Below are 18,356 nucleotides of genomic sequence, written 5' to 3'. Positions count from 1 at the left end.
ATCCTTCAGGCAATTTCAAATGAGAAAACATCCTTTTAAACCGCTGTGCTGGAACGTAGACGAAAATTGTGATTTTTAAGCGATGACTTATTGTGTGACGTCATCGCTTTATGCTGGCAAGCATGCATTCCTTTGGATAGTGATTTCGTATAGTTTCTCGCGCTCATGTCCGTGCGCTTATGTCGCGCACTTTTTATCCCCTGTGGAAGCGAATTGCACCCTGGGAGTTCCTTTGCTGCTTTCCTTTGCTGTTTGTAGGTTCAGCGGAGTGCTTTTAATTGGAGCTTTTAAAAGAAGATTTAGGGGTGGATTTTGGTTTAAACAGTATCGTGTTGCCAAATATTTTTCAAGATAATAAGGTGTCGATTTCAGAGAGTAACATTCCTTTGCGGGTTTTCTTTGCAGCTGTTTGTAGGATCAACGGAGTGCTTTTAATTTCTGTTTTTAACAAAAATTTGGAGGTTGATTTTGGTTTTTACAGTGTCGGATAAATTTGCGCTCACTAGCAAACTCGTAATAAGAACATATCATCCATACATACAAATTTAGATAGACAAGCAAGTCGCACACGCGATAGCTGAAGGGTCTACATAAAATTTACGGATTGGTAGCGCAGTTGTACTTTTGCCAGTCTTGAATTGAATTGAATGAGCATTGTATGAGCACTGAAATATACAGTTTACAGTAGTGATAATGAAGTCAGGGTATGATTCATTTGCAGTTTTCAGTTTTTTATGAAGTTTTGGAAATGTGCTGTTTTATATTTTCTGTCAACGAAAGAGTGGTTGTGATTAAACAATCGAGAATCGTTTTGTTAGGGTAAAGACAATACGAATGTTCATTGATGACAAGTATACAGTTAACAACAAATTAATTTTCTTTAAAGATAATAAGGTGTCGATTTCAGAGAGAAACTTGTACTTTGCGGCTTTCCTTTGATGTTTGTAGGATCAGCGGAGTGCTTTTAATTTCAGCTTTTAAACGAAGATTTGGGGGTTGATTTTGATTTATACAGTGTCGGATAAATTTGCGCTCACGGGCAAACTCATGATAACATATCTTCCATACATACAATTTTAGATAGACAAGCGGGTCGCACACCCACATGATTTTCTCTTGGACAAGTTTATGGTTAAAACAACAAATTAATTTCCGGTGAGGTAATTAGCTTTGCCAAATATCTTTAAAGATAATAAGGTGTTGATTTCAGAGAGAGGAACTTTTCAGGGGAGTGCTTTTTATTTGGGTCGGTACATTTTGCTGACCCCTAGCACATGGACTAACAAGATGGACCTGGTACATGAACTACTTGAATGAACCACCAATGGACTGCCCTAAATGTAAACCCCTAAAATTTCTAACCCAAAAGTTTAAGAATCAGTTTGTCTGCTCATGTTCCACTCTTCTAGGAACAATTTTTAAACGTCATCGCTTCTGTATGCATTGCGTGCCGTTTATTACAATAACAGTGAAATTTTTCGCGCGCTGATTGGCTCATTTTTGCCATTAATAAGGGTACAGACCGATAAAATTTTAATTTATCTAAGTTTTCAAGCTCAACTTTCAACTGTCGAGCTGTCAACTTTTTAACCAATGAGATTTCATGGACATTTTTAAGTAGCCAATCAAAACACGAGAAAAGCTAATGACAATGTTGGCGTCATTTTGAATGAAATTCAATGCTTACGGCAAGCTTATGGCGTCTTTTCCCCTCATTTATTCCAGGCATTTGACCATTTTGGGGTCTTGTTATTGTAAAAAAACAAATTGACGTCAGTTTTTTTTTTGCCTGTCCTATTATTGATGATAAATTTCGTCATAACATTGTCAAAGTTTACTGCGGAACCACTCGCCTGCGGCTCGTAGTTCCCCAGCCACTTTGACAATGTTATGACGCAATTTATCATCAATAAGAGGACAGACGCAAAAAAAACTGACGTCAATTTGTTTAGCTGATGTTGCGATGGATCGCGCCGGCTATCAATTTTAAAAACAGCAGGAAAAAAAACTACTCTACTAAGTTTTCTTCGTTGTTTTTACTACTTCGGGTATCTTTTTTTACCGCTTATGCTGCTAACGACAACAGCAAAAAAAAAAAAAACTCTATTCGCAGTTATTCGCGTTTATTCTCGTGGAATTGCGGGCTTTACTGGGCAGCGGACTGTCTTCACGCGTGCGCAAAGTGCGACATTGCGCGCGCTAAAAATCCTTATCCACGAAGCTAATATCTCATAAACTGATCCGGTGACCCTACTTTTTTAAAGCAAAAAATTCTTCAACAGCAAAAGCGGAAGGCATGTGCGAAATTGCAAAAAAAAATAAATAACTGTGGAGAGGAATTTTGTCCAATCTTGAAATTTCCAATTTTTTTTTAATTTAAGCAAAATCTACTCCACAGAATGTTTTCTAAATTTCCCTGTTTCTTCTTTTCTGTGTAATAAAAAGATTTTTAGTTAAAAAATACGGTGTCACCAGCTTAGTTTTTAAGATAGATGCAATTAATGGTAAAAAGGAGGTCAAGCTTCTTGCTATGCAACAGAACTGGGCAACCTTAATTTATGACTTAAACACAATGAAAGGTACAGTGGAGAGTTACCTTAAAGAATTAGCACAGCCATTTAAAACAGTGCAGTTCCAAGCCTGAAAAATCGCACCTAGTTCTAAAAGTCTCAAAAAAAACAGAAAACTGTTTTGAGCCACCTACACTTCAGGCCGTTGAGAATTTGAGCGCTCTATTGCTGGTTTTCAGTGTCACGCCATTCAAAATAGATCAAAATAATATATACATTTAGGCCAGTCTAAAAGCGTAGGGTTGTTCAGAGCCCGATTAAGGTAACCCAGGAAAGGTAGAATTTTGATTTGAGTTTTTGTAACTTTGGGGTGAGGTTTTCTGTATATTGTTTTGCCTTCTGTTTTGAGTTTTAATAATCATTATATACACAAAACAAAGCAGCAAAGTACATTTGTATAGAAGAAAAAGTTATAATTCGGTTAACTTTTAATCCTGGGTTAGCGTTAACCGGCTTCCAAACAATCCTGCCCTGTTTTCAACAAGTTAACTTGACATGAACCCGCGATCCAATCGAAAAACAGCACTTGGTCAGCGGTCAACTTAAAAAAAACCACCTGACTTCGATGAGCTGCAAACTTGAACCTGCGATATGGTCACGTGATACTGGTCAGCATATACCTTGTTTTGACAGGTGTCAACTGATCATAATATGGATGTCCAGTATCAAAGAAGTACACGGTAAACCAAGGCTCCATGTCTCTGTTTACCTATTATTTGGAGTATGGCTGCTATGTTGCGCGACTCCGTCGTCCTCGTCGTCGTAACCGTCGCCGTCGTGCGTAGGCGCCCACGAGCAATACCGCTAGCCATGATAACCATGAGAAAATCAACTCACGGATTTCCTTTTCTTTCCTATATGAGTATGGGGCTCCGCATGGCGGCCGCTCCGGCCGCCGGAGCTCCACTAAAAATCAAAATCATTCAATAGATAAAGTCCAGAATCTTGGAAATGAAGGAAGGTAAATTTGCAAAGACTCTCGCCAAGATTCTGGTCACAGCAATTTTTTACGCAAATTTATAGAGATTTGTATGGACTAACATGGCGGCCGGAAACCAACAGAAACATCTGTCACTGAATTTTGCTACAGAAGCGTGAATTTATCCCTCGAGGAACTCTAAAACATTAAAATAATACTTTTTCTAAGACATAAATTGTTCATGTAGCCAAATTCTGCGAAATAAGTCACTTTTTTAACCATCATGACAGCTCTCTAGGCCGTCATGTAAATGCCGCGTCACGCAAAAGCTTAGAAATTCAAGCGTAGTAAATCACAAAACCAACGCCAGTTAATGAAGAGGAGATAAGTCGATGACACGATTCGTAACACAACTGAGGCTTTAATTAAACTGTTATGACGATAACAGAACGAGCGCGCTTACAGACACGAGTGACAGAGCTGCAAAACGAATGTGTATGTCACTAATTCGCGCGGGGAAACTGGGGATGACAACGTGAAACCATAGCAACATATAAGTAAAATGGCGGAATTTTTCAAAAAAAATGAAAAGCGCCGAGGGGTTTTACTTTAGTTAAGACTTAGGTACTTTCGCAAAAGACCGACTTGTAAGAGCGCCAAAACATATCTCCTGAGCACAACAGCTTCGTGCCTGAACACAAACCGAAATTTTACCGCGAAGTCAAGAGTCTTTCATTCGGAATGTGTTGCTCAAGTCGATATTTTCGCGACTGGGTCGCAAGTGACGCATGCGCAATCGTTTTGCAGCTCTGTCGACACCAGTAGAACAGCACGAGGCCCGGAACCACGCATGCCTATAACTAGTGTACCGCTGTCCGGTACTGGCGTGGCTTTCTTTTCTTCTACCTCCAAACTATATAAAAAGAGGACGAGCTCCTTGGGTACATGGCAAACATCAAGTTAGATCCAAATAAGTAGCAGTAAGGGATATAAAACTTATAAAGAAAATTAACCGAGTTCTTTGAACCAAGGGGTTGTATAGTTGGAGTCTATAACTCAGAGTCAAAAGCTTAAAGTTTATAGTGTCCATAACTCAATTACGGTCCATAACAAAGTCATCATATCGTGCGGGACGACATCGTATACGTGTGGATCTGCGGAGCGAGGAACAGGCATCAGAGTCATTGTCTGTGGTGGGGGAGTCTACAACTGGATCAGGAGGAGTGTCTTTGCAGGACTCGTGTCGGTCAGCAGGAATGTTGACATCGGGAACCTCCTGAGTAGCAGGTGTCGATACTGCAATTGGTATGACAGGTGGAGATGGAGGGGAAGGTACTGGCTGTGCTGGAAAGGCTTCGTCAGATGACGAGTCAGTATCACTGTTGGCTGCTGATGGTCGGAAGTCTGTTACTTCGGATGGGACCCTGTAGCAATCAGATGTCTTCACGCGGTAAGATGTAATTCGAAGTTGAGAGCCAACAAACTTTCTGATGTTGCAGAAAGAGCCGAATACGTCTACGACCAAACAGCGATCGCGAGCTCTTGTCTTGTTGCAATCGGAGAAGAGGTAGACTAAATCACCGACGGTGATGTGATTAGCTGGGCAGCGCCTCGTGGTGGGGGCCTTTGCCTTCTCGCTGTGGGTGTGGTTGGCGATACGTTGTTCGTTCTGCTTAATGATGATTCTTTGGTCGTGCAGTGGTATTTGATGATTTGAGAATTGATCCCGCTGTGTCCAAATCTTTCTAGAGGGAAGGCCACGTGAGCGGATGCACGTCTTGAGGTTAGCTGTGGCTACTGCTAGTGTCAAAAGAGACACGGGGCCTCCTTGGGGGTCGTGTCGGAGTAACTCGTTTTCTATCTCTTGAACCGCTCTCTCGGCCACAGGATTCTGGTTGCGTTTCTTGGCATGTCCGAGGGCTATGGTGATTCTGTGATGCTTTAGTTGTTGATCTTCTGTTAGTGCTTCGAATCCTGGGGGCAGGATCAGTGCGTACGACGGCTGGCGGTCCATCTAGTGAACGCATTTGGACACATAGGCGGATAATAGCGTCATGTAGGGTGTGGTGTCGCTCATCCTCTAACAGAGTCGTGGCTGTGAAAGAAGTCACACATTCACGTAGCACTAGTATGAGCTGTCTCGATCGTTTGATAACGTCTGCGGCGAACGAAACGCCAACGGCCTCGGGTGGAAGGGAGGTTAACTGCTCTTCGCGCGCTTTCGGAGTTTGACGCAAAGCGGCACACTGGTGGTAAGCTTGAGTCACTGGGTCGATGGCCTTGTCTATATCTAGGGCACACAGATAGCGTTTTGTGACAGCCTTGAGTTGATTACTGGATGGGTGACTGAGCTGGATGTGTAACGCGGTTAAGAGTCCCTCTAGTATTTGTCGGGGAACAACGATGAATTCATGGGCGGGAGCGAGAGGCTCATTACGCTTAACAACGAGTAAGCCATCCTTGGCAATGGTAGCGACATTGAGGTACCTTTTAACGTCCCTCATGTTGGTGAGTGTTTTTGAAGGACGCGTTCGCCGTGTTAGATGTGCGTGTGTGCGTCATACATCGGGACATTCCGACTGTGTGGCCAACCAGGCAGTGCGACTGGTAAACGGGAGATGCCCATTGCCGTTGAGTATGTCTTGGATTGAGGTGCGTTTGGTAACAGAATCTTGGGTTTGTCTTGTGAATATGTAGACTTGGCAGGCCTCATACTCACACGGAGCTGCATTGCAACTGGCGAAATCCGAAGGTAGTATCACAGGGCAAGATACATGTCTTACAGAAGGCGGGTAACGGCTCACGGTAGACAGAAAGGTAGATACGCGGAGGCTTGCTGAGAACTCTCCTCTGCAAAGTTTTTCATACGCCTGTACGCAAGGTTTGCTGTCGGTCAATATGCAGGCCTTATGATGCGACTGTATCAGGTATGGGCTGAAATGTTTGGTGGCAACGGCGATTGCCAAGGCCTACACCTCACATGGCAACCACGTTAATTGTGAGCCTCGCCGTTCGGTGCTAAAAAACCTGTCAGGCGTAAATTGTCATTACGGGTGACGTAGTGTGGCACCTATTCCGAGTTTGCGGAGTGCTTCGTCTGTTACGATCCAGAGTTGATCACTAGGGATCGGTAGCGAGATGGTGTGAGCAGTAGAAAGGGCTGCCTGGGTCTTGTGGAATTACGCATGGAAATCATCTGTCCACTGAATATTCTCCTTAGATTCACGGCCAGCGACAGTGTCCTGGGATGACGTGGGAGAGCACCTTGAAAGCTCCGATGAATGACCTCCTTTGGGCGACAGTGTCGGGTTCGGGGCACGAGGCATGAGCGGCGATGCGGTGCGGGCTAGCACTTAAAGTGCTAGAGTTCCAAACCCAGCCTAGTATCGTTGTTGACTGAGGGTTGACAATCGTTTTGGATGCGGAAAGGCGAAGATCGCACTTGTGCAGGGCCTGCAGAACTTTCTTCCAGTTCAATAGGAGTTCATCCGGGGAGTTTCCACAACAATACAGGTCATCTGCGATTTTGGCTACGATTCCTTCCTTCGATAGGTCACCGAGCACTCGACTCATGAGTTCTTCGAGGGTTGTCTCAGAGCCTGGCATGCCCATGGCAGACCGTGCATATATTCGAAAGTTCTGAGTGCTGTTGACGTCTCTGAAGATAATTCCCTGTAACAGATCCGGTACTGATAAACCGCAGCAAGAGAGTTACCCCAGATTTTTACAGAAGTGCTTTCCCAGGCAAAAAACCTATTACCACACTTGTCTTCACCATGGTGGGAAAGGCTATTGGCACGGAGTAAGGTGTCCTCAACAAAGGCCATGAGTCTTTGGAAGAGGTTCTCTGGGCGCTCGTCAGCTTCTAAATGCAAGTTAGCGAAATTCAAAAAGTGAGCTCCTGTGATTTGGAAGCCAAAATGTGCGCGTATCATGTTCCAAACAGACTGGATAGAGGTCGAATTCTTCACTAAGTTATTCCGAGATATTACTGGACAATAATTGGCTATTTGCCCGAGCATAAGCTCCAGGAAATTGACTTTCTGCCGGGCCGTTCGGCGTTTGGAGAGAGGTACTGTTTCTCCATCGTCGGCAAGGCCGCGCAGGGGCTGGGTCTGAGTCTTCTTTTCCCGTACGTGTGCTTTCGGCGGTCGAAAGACTTGTGAAGAACGAGAAAGTTGGCTTAAAGTTAGCGTCTTCGGCTTTCCTGATGTGCTTGTGAACAGGTCCGCGCCAACAGCCGTTAGGCAAAGGTCAAGTGGCTGGTTTCATCCTCAACTCTGATTGGTCCATTTAAACCAAGTCACGCGCTGACACACGAGGTTTAAGGAGGGTCGTGTTGTCAATGTTCTTCACGAGTCTTCCCACGGCCGAGGCACACGTACGTGGACTGGAAGTTATTGGGCTTTATGAAACTGTTGGTTTTATTGCGATTCGGGACTTTTCCTTTCGAAGATAAAGAGATTTGTGGAGTGACGTCTGGCCAGCGATCGATGAAGTGGTCTGTCTTTCCATTCTTTTAGAAGGAGAGACAACGGTTTCGAATAACTCCAATAAAAGGCGTCAGAATGGCTTTAAAATCGGCACAAGAGACAAATACGCGACACATTTGAGGTAGGAAAACTTTATTTCAAATGAGATAGTTATTTACACAATTTTTTTACGATCGGTGATTTTCCCATACAATTTTCTATATACACAAGCTGTCGCATACACCACGTATTTTGAGATTGGGAAGCCTGTGTTCGGAGTGAACATTTGTATGAATATTAGTTTTAAGCTGCTCTTATACATCTTTAAAGTAAAATCTCCGGAAGATCAATAGTTTTGTAGTTTGAATTTTAGTGACGTCATTCGAAAACCAGCTATAAGGCAATGTCTGGAGTTTAAAATAACGAGGGATAAAAACGCGGAACGAAATAAAATGCTATCTTCTTTTGGATATAATAAAGAAAATATACTCACCTTGCCTGGTTTCTGTCGTCCACTTGGCCTATTTCAGCGTTTTCGGGGATTTTTGAGGTGTTTGTAGCAGCTTTCAATCACTGCTCAAATACCTCAAAGAAACCCAAAACGATTAACTTCTTCTTAGTTCCCCGTGTAAAGTTGAACTAACGACCGACAACAGAATGTATTTTCAGATCCAGATCCTTTTCAAGTGAATAGCATCTTTTAGGATTTATTTTTTTTCGTTTTCCTTTTGGCTAAAAACCTTGAAGTAGTGTGTACCTACCTTACTTTATTTCCAAATTGAAATTAGTAATTTTCCACCGAAAAGATAATTCGAACAGAAAATGTACACTCCGCACTCCGCACTCCGCGTTTTCAGAACACCCTATATGCACAACCGTTCAATCGGATTTTCACTCAAAAATCGCACCTCAGCTCTATCAACGGAAATTTACAAACTGCTTTATGACATACACAGGGCACAGTTATGAAAACCCACTAAAGTTTACGTAGAGTCTAACTGATTAGTTTATACCTCTGTGTCCCAGCGGGGGTCGTTGAACCCCTGTTTTTGCTTAGGTTCCCTCGTTTCCGTAGTTTTTCCGCAACTGCTCCTTACTTTAGCATTTTTTTCTCTCAGTAGTAATTTTTCTGAATCAATTGTTTAAAAACTAACGTTAGTTCATAGTATTTAAATAAACGGCACGCAATGCACGCAGAAGCGATGACATTTAACTGCCATTTTCAAAATTCTGTCTAGAAAATTGGAAAATAATCAAACAAACGGATGCTTAAGCCACCCTCGTGCCCAGCGTCTTCGTTCCCTTTGACCATCTCGTTTCGTCAAGCCAGCATGCGCAGTAAGACGCACTAAGGGCCCGTTTACATGGAAAGAGGGTGCCTCGGGAGGATAGGGGCACCCTACCTGGTAGGGTTGAAGATACCGCGGTTCTACATGCAATCTAGGGGCACCCTCCCCGCTAGGGCCAAGAGCTAATTTGAAGGGGTGGTCGCTAAGTTTAGTAAACAGACAAAATGGTGGATCGCAGACAAATTTCGGCGGCAAACGCAATTCTTGTCACTCTCTCATCTTTGGCCGCTGCTTTTCAGTTGTGTGGATTGATTTTAACATATTTAATTCTTGAAAAACGTCGTCTTCTATGCATTTTCGCACCGCAGCACACAAAGAAGCAAGATCTGCTTCAAAATCAATTCCTTTGAAGTCACAATTTGTCTTATAATCGTTTATGTACTGCAGAAGATCTTCCACTTTATCGTCCGTCCATGCAAACTTCTTAACCTTCTTGCTTACTGCCTGCTTTTGCATTTTTTTACGTTTCTTGGTCGAAGCTTCATTTGAACACGTGCTAGTCTTCGCGGCTTCTTCTTCTTCACAGGCGAACGCTTGCTCTCCATCTCCGCCTTTGCCGCTTTCCAGTTGGTCGTTGAATTCTAACTGCTCCTCGTTTTGATCTTCCTCCTCGTATTCTAAGCTTTTCTGCAGCTGATAGCGGCGAAATAATTCACCTTTAGAAATGTTATTCGTAGCTATGTTGAATTCTTACTGAAATTTCGCGCCTTTTACTTGGTGGTCAGCGGCCTTATCATAACAAGACATAGCCCTAGCCCCCCGAGCCAGCCCTACCGTTTCGTTCTACATGGGCTTATGTCAACAAAAGTCAACCCTAGCCCCTAGGGGCACCCTATCTCGCATGTAGAACGAACCGTATAAAACAAAAGAGAAGGGAAACCCTACTACATAGGGTGCCCCTATCCCCCCCGAGGCACCCTCCTCCATGTAAACGACCCCTAAGTAATAAAATGAACAATGATAGGGCAGATGGCTATTGCTATAGCTTTGCTTGGATTTAACGATCTTGGACGTTCGGTGACCCCTAATTTTCTTTCCAGAAACAGATTTTATATACAATTATCTCCACAGTGTCCAAAAATGAACAAAAATCAATGAGGGAAGTTAAAATTTTTTTCAAGATTTCTGTCCACGGGACATCAAATCCTACCATCTTGCGGCTGAAAGGCGCGTGAAACTAAGGTCATCAAATGCGAACTTGTTCTGTGAGGAACCTCACCAGTTTTCCAAATTCACTTAATAGGTCCACTTGAACAATGTTTGGCAGAGAACATTTCACTTCAAAGATCTAATTGCAATATTTTTGGGCTTACAGACACTGTGGCCTTAATCGCTAACGAAGCCCGATTTTTTAGATTAAGGGTGTTTTTCCGGGCATGTTATCTCCAAAACGAAGTCGGTGACCCCTATTTTTTTTACATCGCGGAAATAACTAACTCATTATCTTACAGTGATAAAAGTCTCAGAAAAAAATTAATGCTGGAAAATTTTCGCGCGAACGTCCTCAAACGTAAGGCATGGGTCGCACTGTGGACATTTTTTGTTTTTGTCAAACAAGTTTGTCCGGGCATTTACCCTCTGAGGGTTACTGGGGTCGCAGGTTTGCGAAATAAAAGATATATGATACCATTCTGATAATAATCACTATATTATCGGCCCAAAGCTTAAAAGGACTTTCTCATCGTTAAAACATCATCGCTCCCTTTGGCTAGACTTTTTCTTTTTGGACGTTTTCTCTCCCCAGAATGTTTCTTTTGTGAAACAGAAGGCTGCTCTAGACTCGGAGGAAACGATGAAACTGCTTGTGGCTGTGCGTTTTACTGCTGAAAACAAATCGGCTGCGAGTCATTTCCACTCTGCTATGAAAACTGAAAGCATTGAAATTCGTACGGATTAAAGTGATTGGCCATATTGAAGAATTACAATTGATAACGCTTTGTGACAATTGGGAAAATGTTGAAGCAAGAGCTCTGTACACGATGCGTGCTTGTGTTGTGAAATCTAATTTAATTGCAGAATTTCAGATTTGAATGACATTGCAAAAAAAGAAAAAATGTTTTTTTTAAGGCCATTTAGGCGAGATGTGACCTGCTTCGTGGCAGGATATCAGTTTCTTTGATCTTAAGGTGTCGCGGACATAGTGATCGCGACATAAGGGTCGCGCATGTCGCGAGCTTGCGAAGATAGAATTCATGTCCAATGTAAACATCGATAGTGCGACCCCTGCCTAACTAGAAGAAAATGGATAAAATGCGACAATCACTCCAGTCCCGATACCTGCGTTTAACAACTGGAAATCTAACCAACACTTTGTCGGTGCTACAACCTTCAGATAGCTCACCTTTTCGTTACATCGTTCTCCGTTGCTTTGTGGTATCTCAACTGGTTTGACAGTGAACTTCTTCAATGCTCTTCTTGAATTTAACTGAGTTCAATTTCACCAATATTTCAGTCCACAGAGAAGTTTAGTTCAGATATTTCAGTGCTCATACAATGCTCATACAATGCTCTGACAGTGCTCATTCAATTCACTTCAAGACAGGCAAAGGTCCGGCCTACACAGCGCTCACAAATACGTAAATTTAATGTGGACCCTTGACCTATCGGGGGTGCGACTTGCTTGTCGATCTAAACTTGTATGTATGGACGATATATTCTTATTGTGAGTTTGTCCTTGAGCATAAATTTATCCGATACTGGATAAAGCACAATCCACGCTCAAAATCTTTGTTTTTAAAATGCTGAAGTTAAAGGCTCTCTGCGGATCATAAACTGCAAACGACGGCCGCAAAGGACAGGTTTCTCACTCTCCGAAACCAAAGACGGCTGATGTGTCTTATTTACTAGCTCCCAGAGTGCATTTCGCCTCCACCGAGGGATAAATCGTGCGCGACATAAGCGCAGCGTGAAAAAAGTGCGAAACCACTATCCAAAGGAATGCTGCGCGCCAGCATTAAACGACGACTACGTCATCGATTAAAATTTTTTCATCCCACTGCTGTTGAGAAACAATCTGGCATATTCTCCCTTTAGAGGGTCCCCCTGGTAGAGATGAGTCGGTTGTGACAATTTCGCAGATTTGCATTTGGCGGTGAACAAATATAGCGATTGCTGTTGACGTCATTGTTTACATTTTTCCTCATTAGCTTAACAAATAGATTCCATGTTGCCGTGTGCCTATTCAGTAATAGATCATAGATGAATAAGAACAAAAAAGTGGCAAAAGCGCTAATGAGCCCATACTCTTTCTTCTTCTTCTTCTTCTTCTTCTGCTCCTGCTCCTGCTCCTGCTCCTGCTCCTGCTCCTGCTCCTGCTCCTGCTCCTGCTCCTGCTCCTCCTGCTCCTGCTCCTGCTCCTCCTGCTCCTGCTCCTGCTCCTGCTTCTTCTTCTTCTTCTCCTTCTTTTTCTCCTTCTTCTTGTTCTTGTTCTTGTTCTTGCTCTGCTTCTGCTTCTTCTTCTGCTTCTTCTTGTTCTTTTTCTTCTGCTTCTGCTTCTTCTTCTTCTTCCTCTGCTTCTGCCTCTGCTTTTGCTCCTTCTTCTTCTTTTTCTTCTTCTTCTTCTTCTTTTTCTTCTGCTTCTTCTTCTTCTTTTTCCTCTTCGTCTTCTTCTTTTTCTTCTGCTTCTTCTTCTTCTTTTTCTTCTTCGTCTTCCTCTGCTTTTGCTCCTTCTTCTTCTTCGTCTTCGTCTTCTTCTTCTTCTTCATCTTTTTTCCTCTTGCTCTTGCTCTTCTTCTTCTTCTTCTTCGTCGTCTTCCTCTGCTTCTGCCTCTGCTTCTGCTTCTTCTTCTTCCTCTTCTTCTTCTTCTTCTTCTTCTTCTGCCTCTGCTTCTGCTTCTGCTTCTTCTTCTTCTTCTTCTTCTTCTTCTTCTTCTTCTTCTATAAATAGGTGAACGACATAAAGATCCTGTGTTCATGGAAAATAGTGACTTGGATATATGTGTTCTCCAAAGGTGTATTAATCTTGTGCTATCCAAATGCGTGTTGTTGTCCATCTGTTGAGAACGCAGAAGGTAACTGAAAAGTTATATATTAACAACACCAAAACAATTCCTCTAGAAGAGAATGCTAATTTAATAAGCGACACTTCCGGTCAAACTATACTATTAAAGTTCTATTCCATATTCCTTTGATTCAGACCTTCTTGCAACCCGGAGGACAATATTATTGCTTCTATTTCATATAAACGGAGTGCGCGTCTAGTTTCCGCGCGCTTAGCTTCTGTACGTTACTTTCAAATGAACAGTCGCCCGAATCAACATTTAACAGTTTTCACACTGAAGGGGGGCTCTGCCCGAAATTCGCGTGATTTTTCACAAGTTGGCACTTTGACATTTTTTGCCTTATTAGGCCAATTTTTATTTTTATTTTTAAGTTTTTAAATTCTTATATCATATAATTTTCCCATTCAGTAATATGACATGAACAGACATTAAGTAGGAGAATGTTTGTTAACACTAGGACAATGTAGACGAGAAAGATTTTGCCTGGAATTTTCTCTCTAGGCAGATTTAGTTTCCACTTAACGATAGCTTTTCTTGTTTGCTTTAAGTTATTCAGCAATGACGATCGTTGCCTTAGTCTACATTGTAGTATCTTACTGTGTGAGGGGAGAATTTGCCGATATTCATAACCATAAAAAAGCCAACAGTTAGCAGTCAAGTGAAAGTCCAATAACCGTGGTAACCACCTGTCTATCTGTATTATCGTGTAACACCTTGTAGTGAGAACTACCTGAAGTTGTAAGTAGTTAATATTTACGAGCAGAATAACTGACCGCCTATGATGGAATAGCTTGGAACAACAATGAGCTCATTGGCAGCCAATAGGGGTTTAGGTTTACTAAACGAAATATTAGATCACTTGTTTAGAGTCTAGCATAAATACAGGTGTTTTGTAAATTGTTCTTCGGTTACGCCCCCGGTGGTAGTACGCCGGATACCACTATCCCGTATTGGTTATGTTATACGTTCTGAGTACGTTAGCGGATTAAACTCTACTGTTGGAACCAAGTCACTGCGTATTCTCTGTCGTCCCGTTGGATTGTTTTGCTGTAATAGATCCCGAGTCCTCTAGGAGTCTGACAAACTCCGTCGCTGCAAGCGTGTTTCCCTCTGGATTGTTGTAACAAGGATAACAACTTAAGCGACCCAAAAAGCTGTTATCACAACTGTTAGGACGGGGCTCTAGTCTCATTGCATGCTGAGCCATGCAGGCCCGGTTATCGTTGTTGTTCGTCGGCCAGCATGACAGCCATAGGTACCGTACGCACTAGGATGACAAGACTTGTTAGGCTCTGCCAAAATTTCGACAAATTTTGTCTCCACCAAATTTTGAATTTGGTAATCGCGTACGCACTTGAAAACACCAAAATGTTTGATAACCATAAGTGTCAATCACGTTGCAATCTAACGGGCTTCTGCCTGAATTTATAGACTCTAAACAGCGAGATCAAAGTTATTTGATTGACACTTTTAGCCAGATCAACGTCTGCAAATTGTAAAATCTGACAGTTTTGACGCTTGACAAAAATTTGTCCTGCTCCGAGGCATAACGAAAGCGCCTTTGAAGTTTGGTACGGCTTGACAAAATTTTCGGTAGGAACAAAACACTGTGTACACTTGTATACGTAGAAAGGAACTGATGACGAATATTTTTGCAAAATAAACAGAAATTCGGCGGCCCAGTGCGTCGGGGTCTATAGTCTATTAAGGTCATTCCTCACATTTGCATTGCACATCCTTACTGCGCATAATTTATGGCGTCATTAGCGCGCGCTCGTGCACGCGCATATTGAAAACATGACGGATTTGCCTTGATATTGAGCTCTGTCAGTTGAAAAATGGCTCTAGCTCACCAACGAGCACGGGCACCCCAATTTTTTTCCAGTCATTGTAATCAACTAATCATAAGCTTTGCGTGAGAAAAGACTGATTTAATTTCTATTGCTGAAAATTGAATAAATAAGAAAAATAGCAGATACACTGTGGCCTTTTCTATTTTGCAGTCGGTAACCACGTCAAGAAATTTGGTTCAAATTTTTAATCAAGGATTTAGCTTTCTGTCTGAATCAAACTTAAAACGTTTATTTGTGTCCGACACATTGTATTGACTGTAGTTTAATGCGTGTTCTTATGAGTCCGGGCTCACAAAGATGTTACAATTACTGGGAATGCGTTCTTATGATGAGCATTAAATAATGCCAAAATGGGGCATTTTCAATGCCTCGCTGCTCCTTAATGAGCATGGGCACCCACCTTTTTTATTTCAAAATTGAAGTTATCATATGGCAAATATTCAGTGGACAAAGTTTGAACAAAAACCTATTGTAACTTTTATTTCAGAGGAATTACCTTAAATACATGAAATACTGACTTGCGTTATCATCGAAAGAAGACGGCCGACTCCAGTCTGTTGTTTAAACCAATAAAAAACATGGAATAAAGCTTAACGTAATTTGAAGTGTACACTCGCGAGCTCACCAGCTAATTTACGGGCATCGCGCGAAAAAGGAACGATGTATTGAAAATAATTAAAAATGTAATTTATCTAGATAAAAAAATGTAAGTGCACTAATGTGCTTTAGAAGTTCACACATGGTAGAGTAATGTTACATTTCATATAGCTTTCCATGCCGTATATTTAATCAAAAATGTAATGATTCTTCAAGGAGTGCCTACTTTCTGCAGTGACGTCGAGGCACTTTCATTTCTCTAAGATAGCCAGATCTTTGATGTGAGCTTATGCTGTTCAAATTGCGCGATATTGTCAGCGGACTTTACTCGACAATAGTACTTGCAACAAATATTCAGCACAATTCATAAATGGTTATATAAAATTGTTTTCTTTTCATTTCTTGTAAATCAGGAATGACAGGTAAAATATCAGTTGGTCTTTTATTTGTTTATAACAAATTCTAATCACATAATGGTTCGGGTGAGATCAGACCATTATTCTGACAAGAATGGAAATTGTAGGAGGTTTTCCGAAGATACACCTGCTGTCAAAGTTGTCGTTGCACAGTAGCTTCAAAAGAGTTTCATAAACATCTAGTAATATATCACTTATTTTCTTCTCAACAATTCGCGCTTCACCACAAACACACAAGGTTAATTGGGAATGAGTTCACGTCCAATTCAAGCTGGAAGCGCAGCAGGAGAGCAAGATATGTATTGAACTTTTCGATGTCTTAAGGAAAAAGTGTCATAAAGGAAGGATAGATTTCAGGCGGCATCTGAAATTAGATACAGCTCTCTGCGAGGTTATTTACTTCAAGTCTACAGAGCACACAGAGGGCAGACAAGACATATACGAGGAAATTTAAAATGCAATTTTGCAACAAACTAGACTTGAGCATCTGCGGTTTGCTCATCACTACTACATTATTCTTTCTACCAGGAATAATTTTTCTGGTCCTCGGTTTGAAATGTGTCGGGAGTAACAACAGTGCTCTTGACAAAACTACACCTTCTGACTCGTGCGCCATGATCGACAACCAAACAATTATTATTTTGATGATTTTTGGATCTTTATTCGTGTTTGTGGGTGTTTTAGTATGCGCTTTTGCGTTTATTGTTCACAGGGCTAATGTTAAAGAGAAGAGACAGGAGCGAAGCTAGTTTTTAATTGGATGAAAAAACAAGATTTTTGCGGGCATTTTCGTCATCTGTCGCAGGTAGAGAGCACCTCTGTTTGCCTGTCACACGATATAATCCTTGAGGTAACAAAGTGCCAATTATCACCAAAACCACAAATGCGACGAACTACCAGACAGCTCTTCTTCAAACTTAATGTTCAAAACATTTAGATAAAGTTGCAAAAAAAAAAAAAAAAAAAAAAAAAGATGCAGTCGAAAATTGGCACGTTCTAAGTTGGTTTTCAATTGTTTTAGTAACTCATTACAAAAAAAATGAGAGACAACATGGAGTAGAAAACTGAATCTCAAGTTTTGTCATTTAGTTAGCTTAGCATGACAACTTACTAACGAAAAAATAATTAGCATAACACTAAGTCCACGGCAAATTTCTGAATGTAGAATTTGAACTGCAAGGTCCACATATCGAGATAAACAGAACATCGCCGTCTTGTTAGTGGTTTTCCTTTAAAATGTGAAGTAAACTAAGTTAGAATTAAAAAGACAAACGAAAATCGAAACGGTGACAAGAAATGCAAATTCCTTTTGAAAGAACACCTGTCCACATGCAATGTTGCGAGGTAAATGAATCGAAGGATTCTCATATTTGCCAAGTAGTTAGGACGGAGAACGTGTGCACACGTACCCTGCGTAGCTTGGCGGTTTTTAAGCAATTTGAGCGCGCTAAGAAGGCGGCGAAGTCACGATAAAGAGCGCCAAAGCCGCGAAGAGCCTGGGAGAGAGACAACTGAGAAACCCCCTCGCGGCTTCGCCGCTTTGTGTGCTCACGCTCAAATTGCTTAAAAAATTGCTTAAACCGCCAAGCTAAGCAGGCTAGTGCACACGTTGAAAGTCAGTACATTGTGTAAAGGTCAAAACTCGCAAATAAAATTGCATTTGCCGGGGCATTTTTCCTTTTTCATCTCGTCTGGATTTCTGCCGTCTCCTCGCAGACTCCCGAAAAGAGGTCGTCTTTTCGGGTTGTGTTAATCCGACGAGGAGACGCTGTTCAGTGTACAATTTTATGAAATTAATATTGATGAAGTAATATAGCCAGCGTTGCAAGCGTTCGAGCTTTTCCACATTCTGGCCGCGCTTAACATTCTGGCCGCGCGTGATGGGGGTGGAGCGAGCCCCACCAACCCCTGGTTCGTCGAATTTTTGCTCTCGCTTCAATTTAATTTACGAACGGTCAGAATGCACAAAAGTTCTTTGTACTGGAATGCTTGCTACGCAGGCTATGTAATATTAATCCTGTTATTAGTCCAGGCTATTCCCTAGTGTGTTCTGAAACAGTTGCCATTAATCATGCATTGATTAATGACCAAGAGACGAAAATGATCGTCTCTTGGTAGGATTAAATGAAAAACAATTGAGCTCCAAATCCAAGCCCCGTACGGGACTAAGATTTTGTCT

General features: G+C 41.9%; 1 protein-coding gene and 1 pseudogene across 1 annotated transcript in view; both read right to left on the bottom strand.

Annotated features, from left to right (window-relative positions):
• LOC145467730 (uncharacterized) overlaps window positions 1-18,356 on the bottom strand; it is a 256,990-nt gene that overhangs the window by 34,328 nt on the left and 204,306 nt on the right. The gene's annotated exons all lie outside the window — the stretch shown is intronic.
• LOC145467670 (uncharacterized) lies at window positions 4,209-8,175 on the bottom strand (annotated as a pseudogene).

Source organism: Orbicella franksi, chromosome 14 (genome assembly GCF_964199315.1).
Source record: "Orbicella franksi chromosome 14, jaOrbFran1.1, whole genome shotgun sequence".
Lineage (NCBI taxonomy): Eukaryota > Metazoa > Cnidaria > Anthozoa > Scleractinia > Merulinidae > Orbicella > Orbicella franksi.
This window is presented reverse-complemented; position numbering and strand designations above follow the sequence as displayed.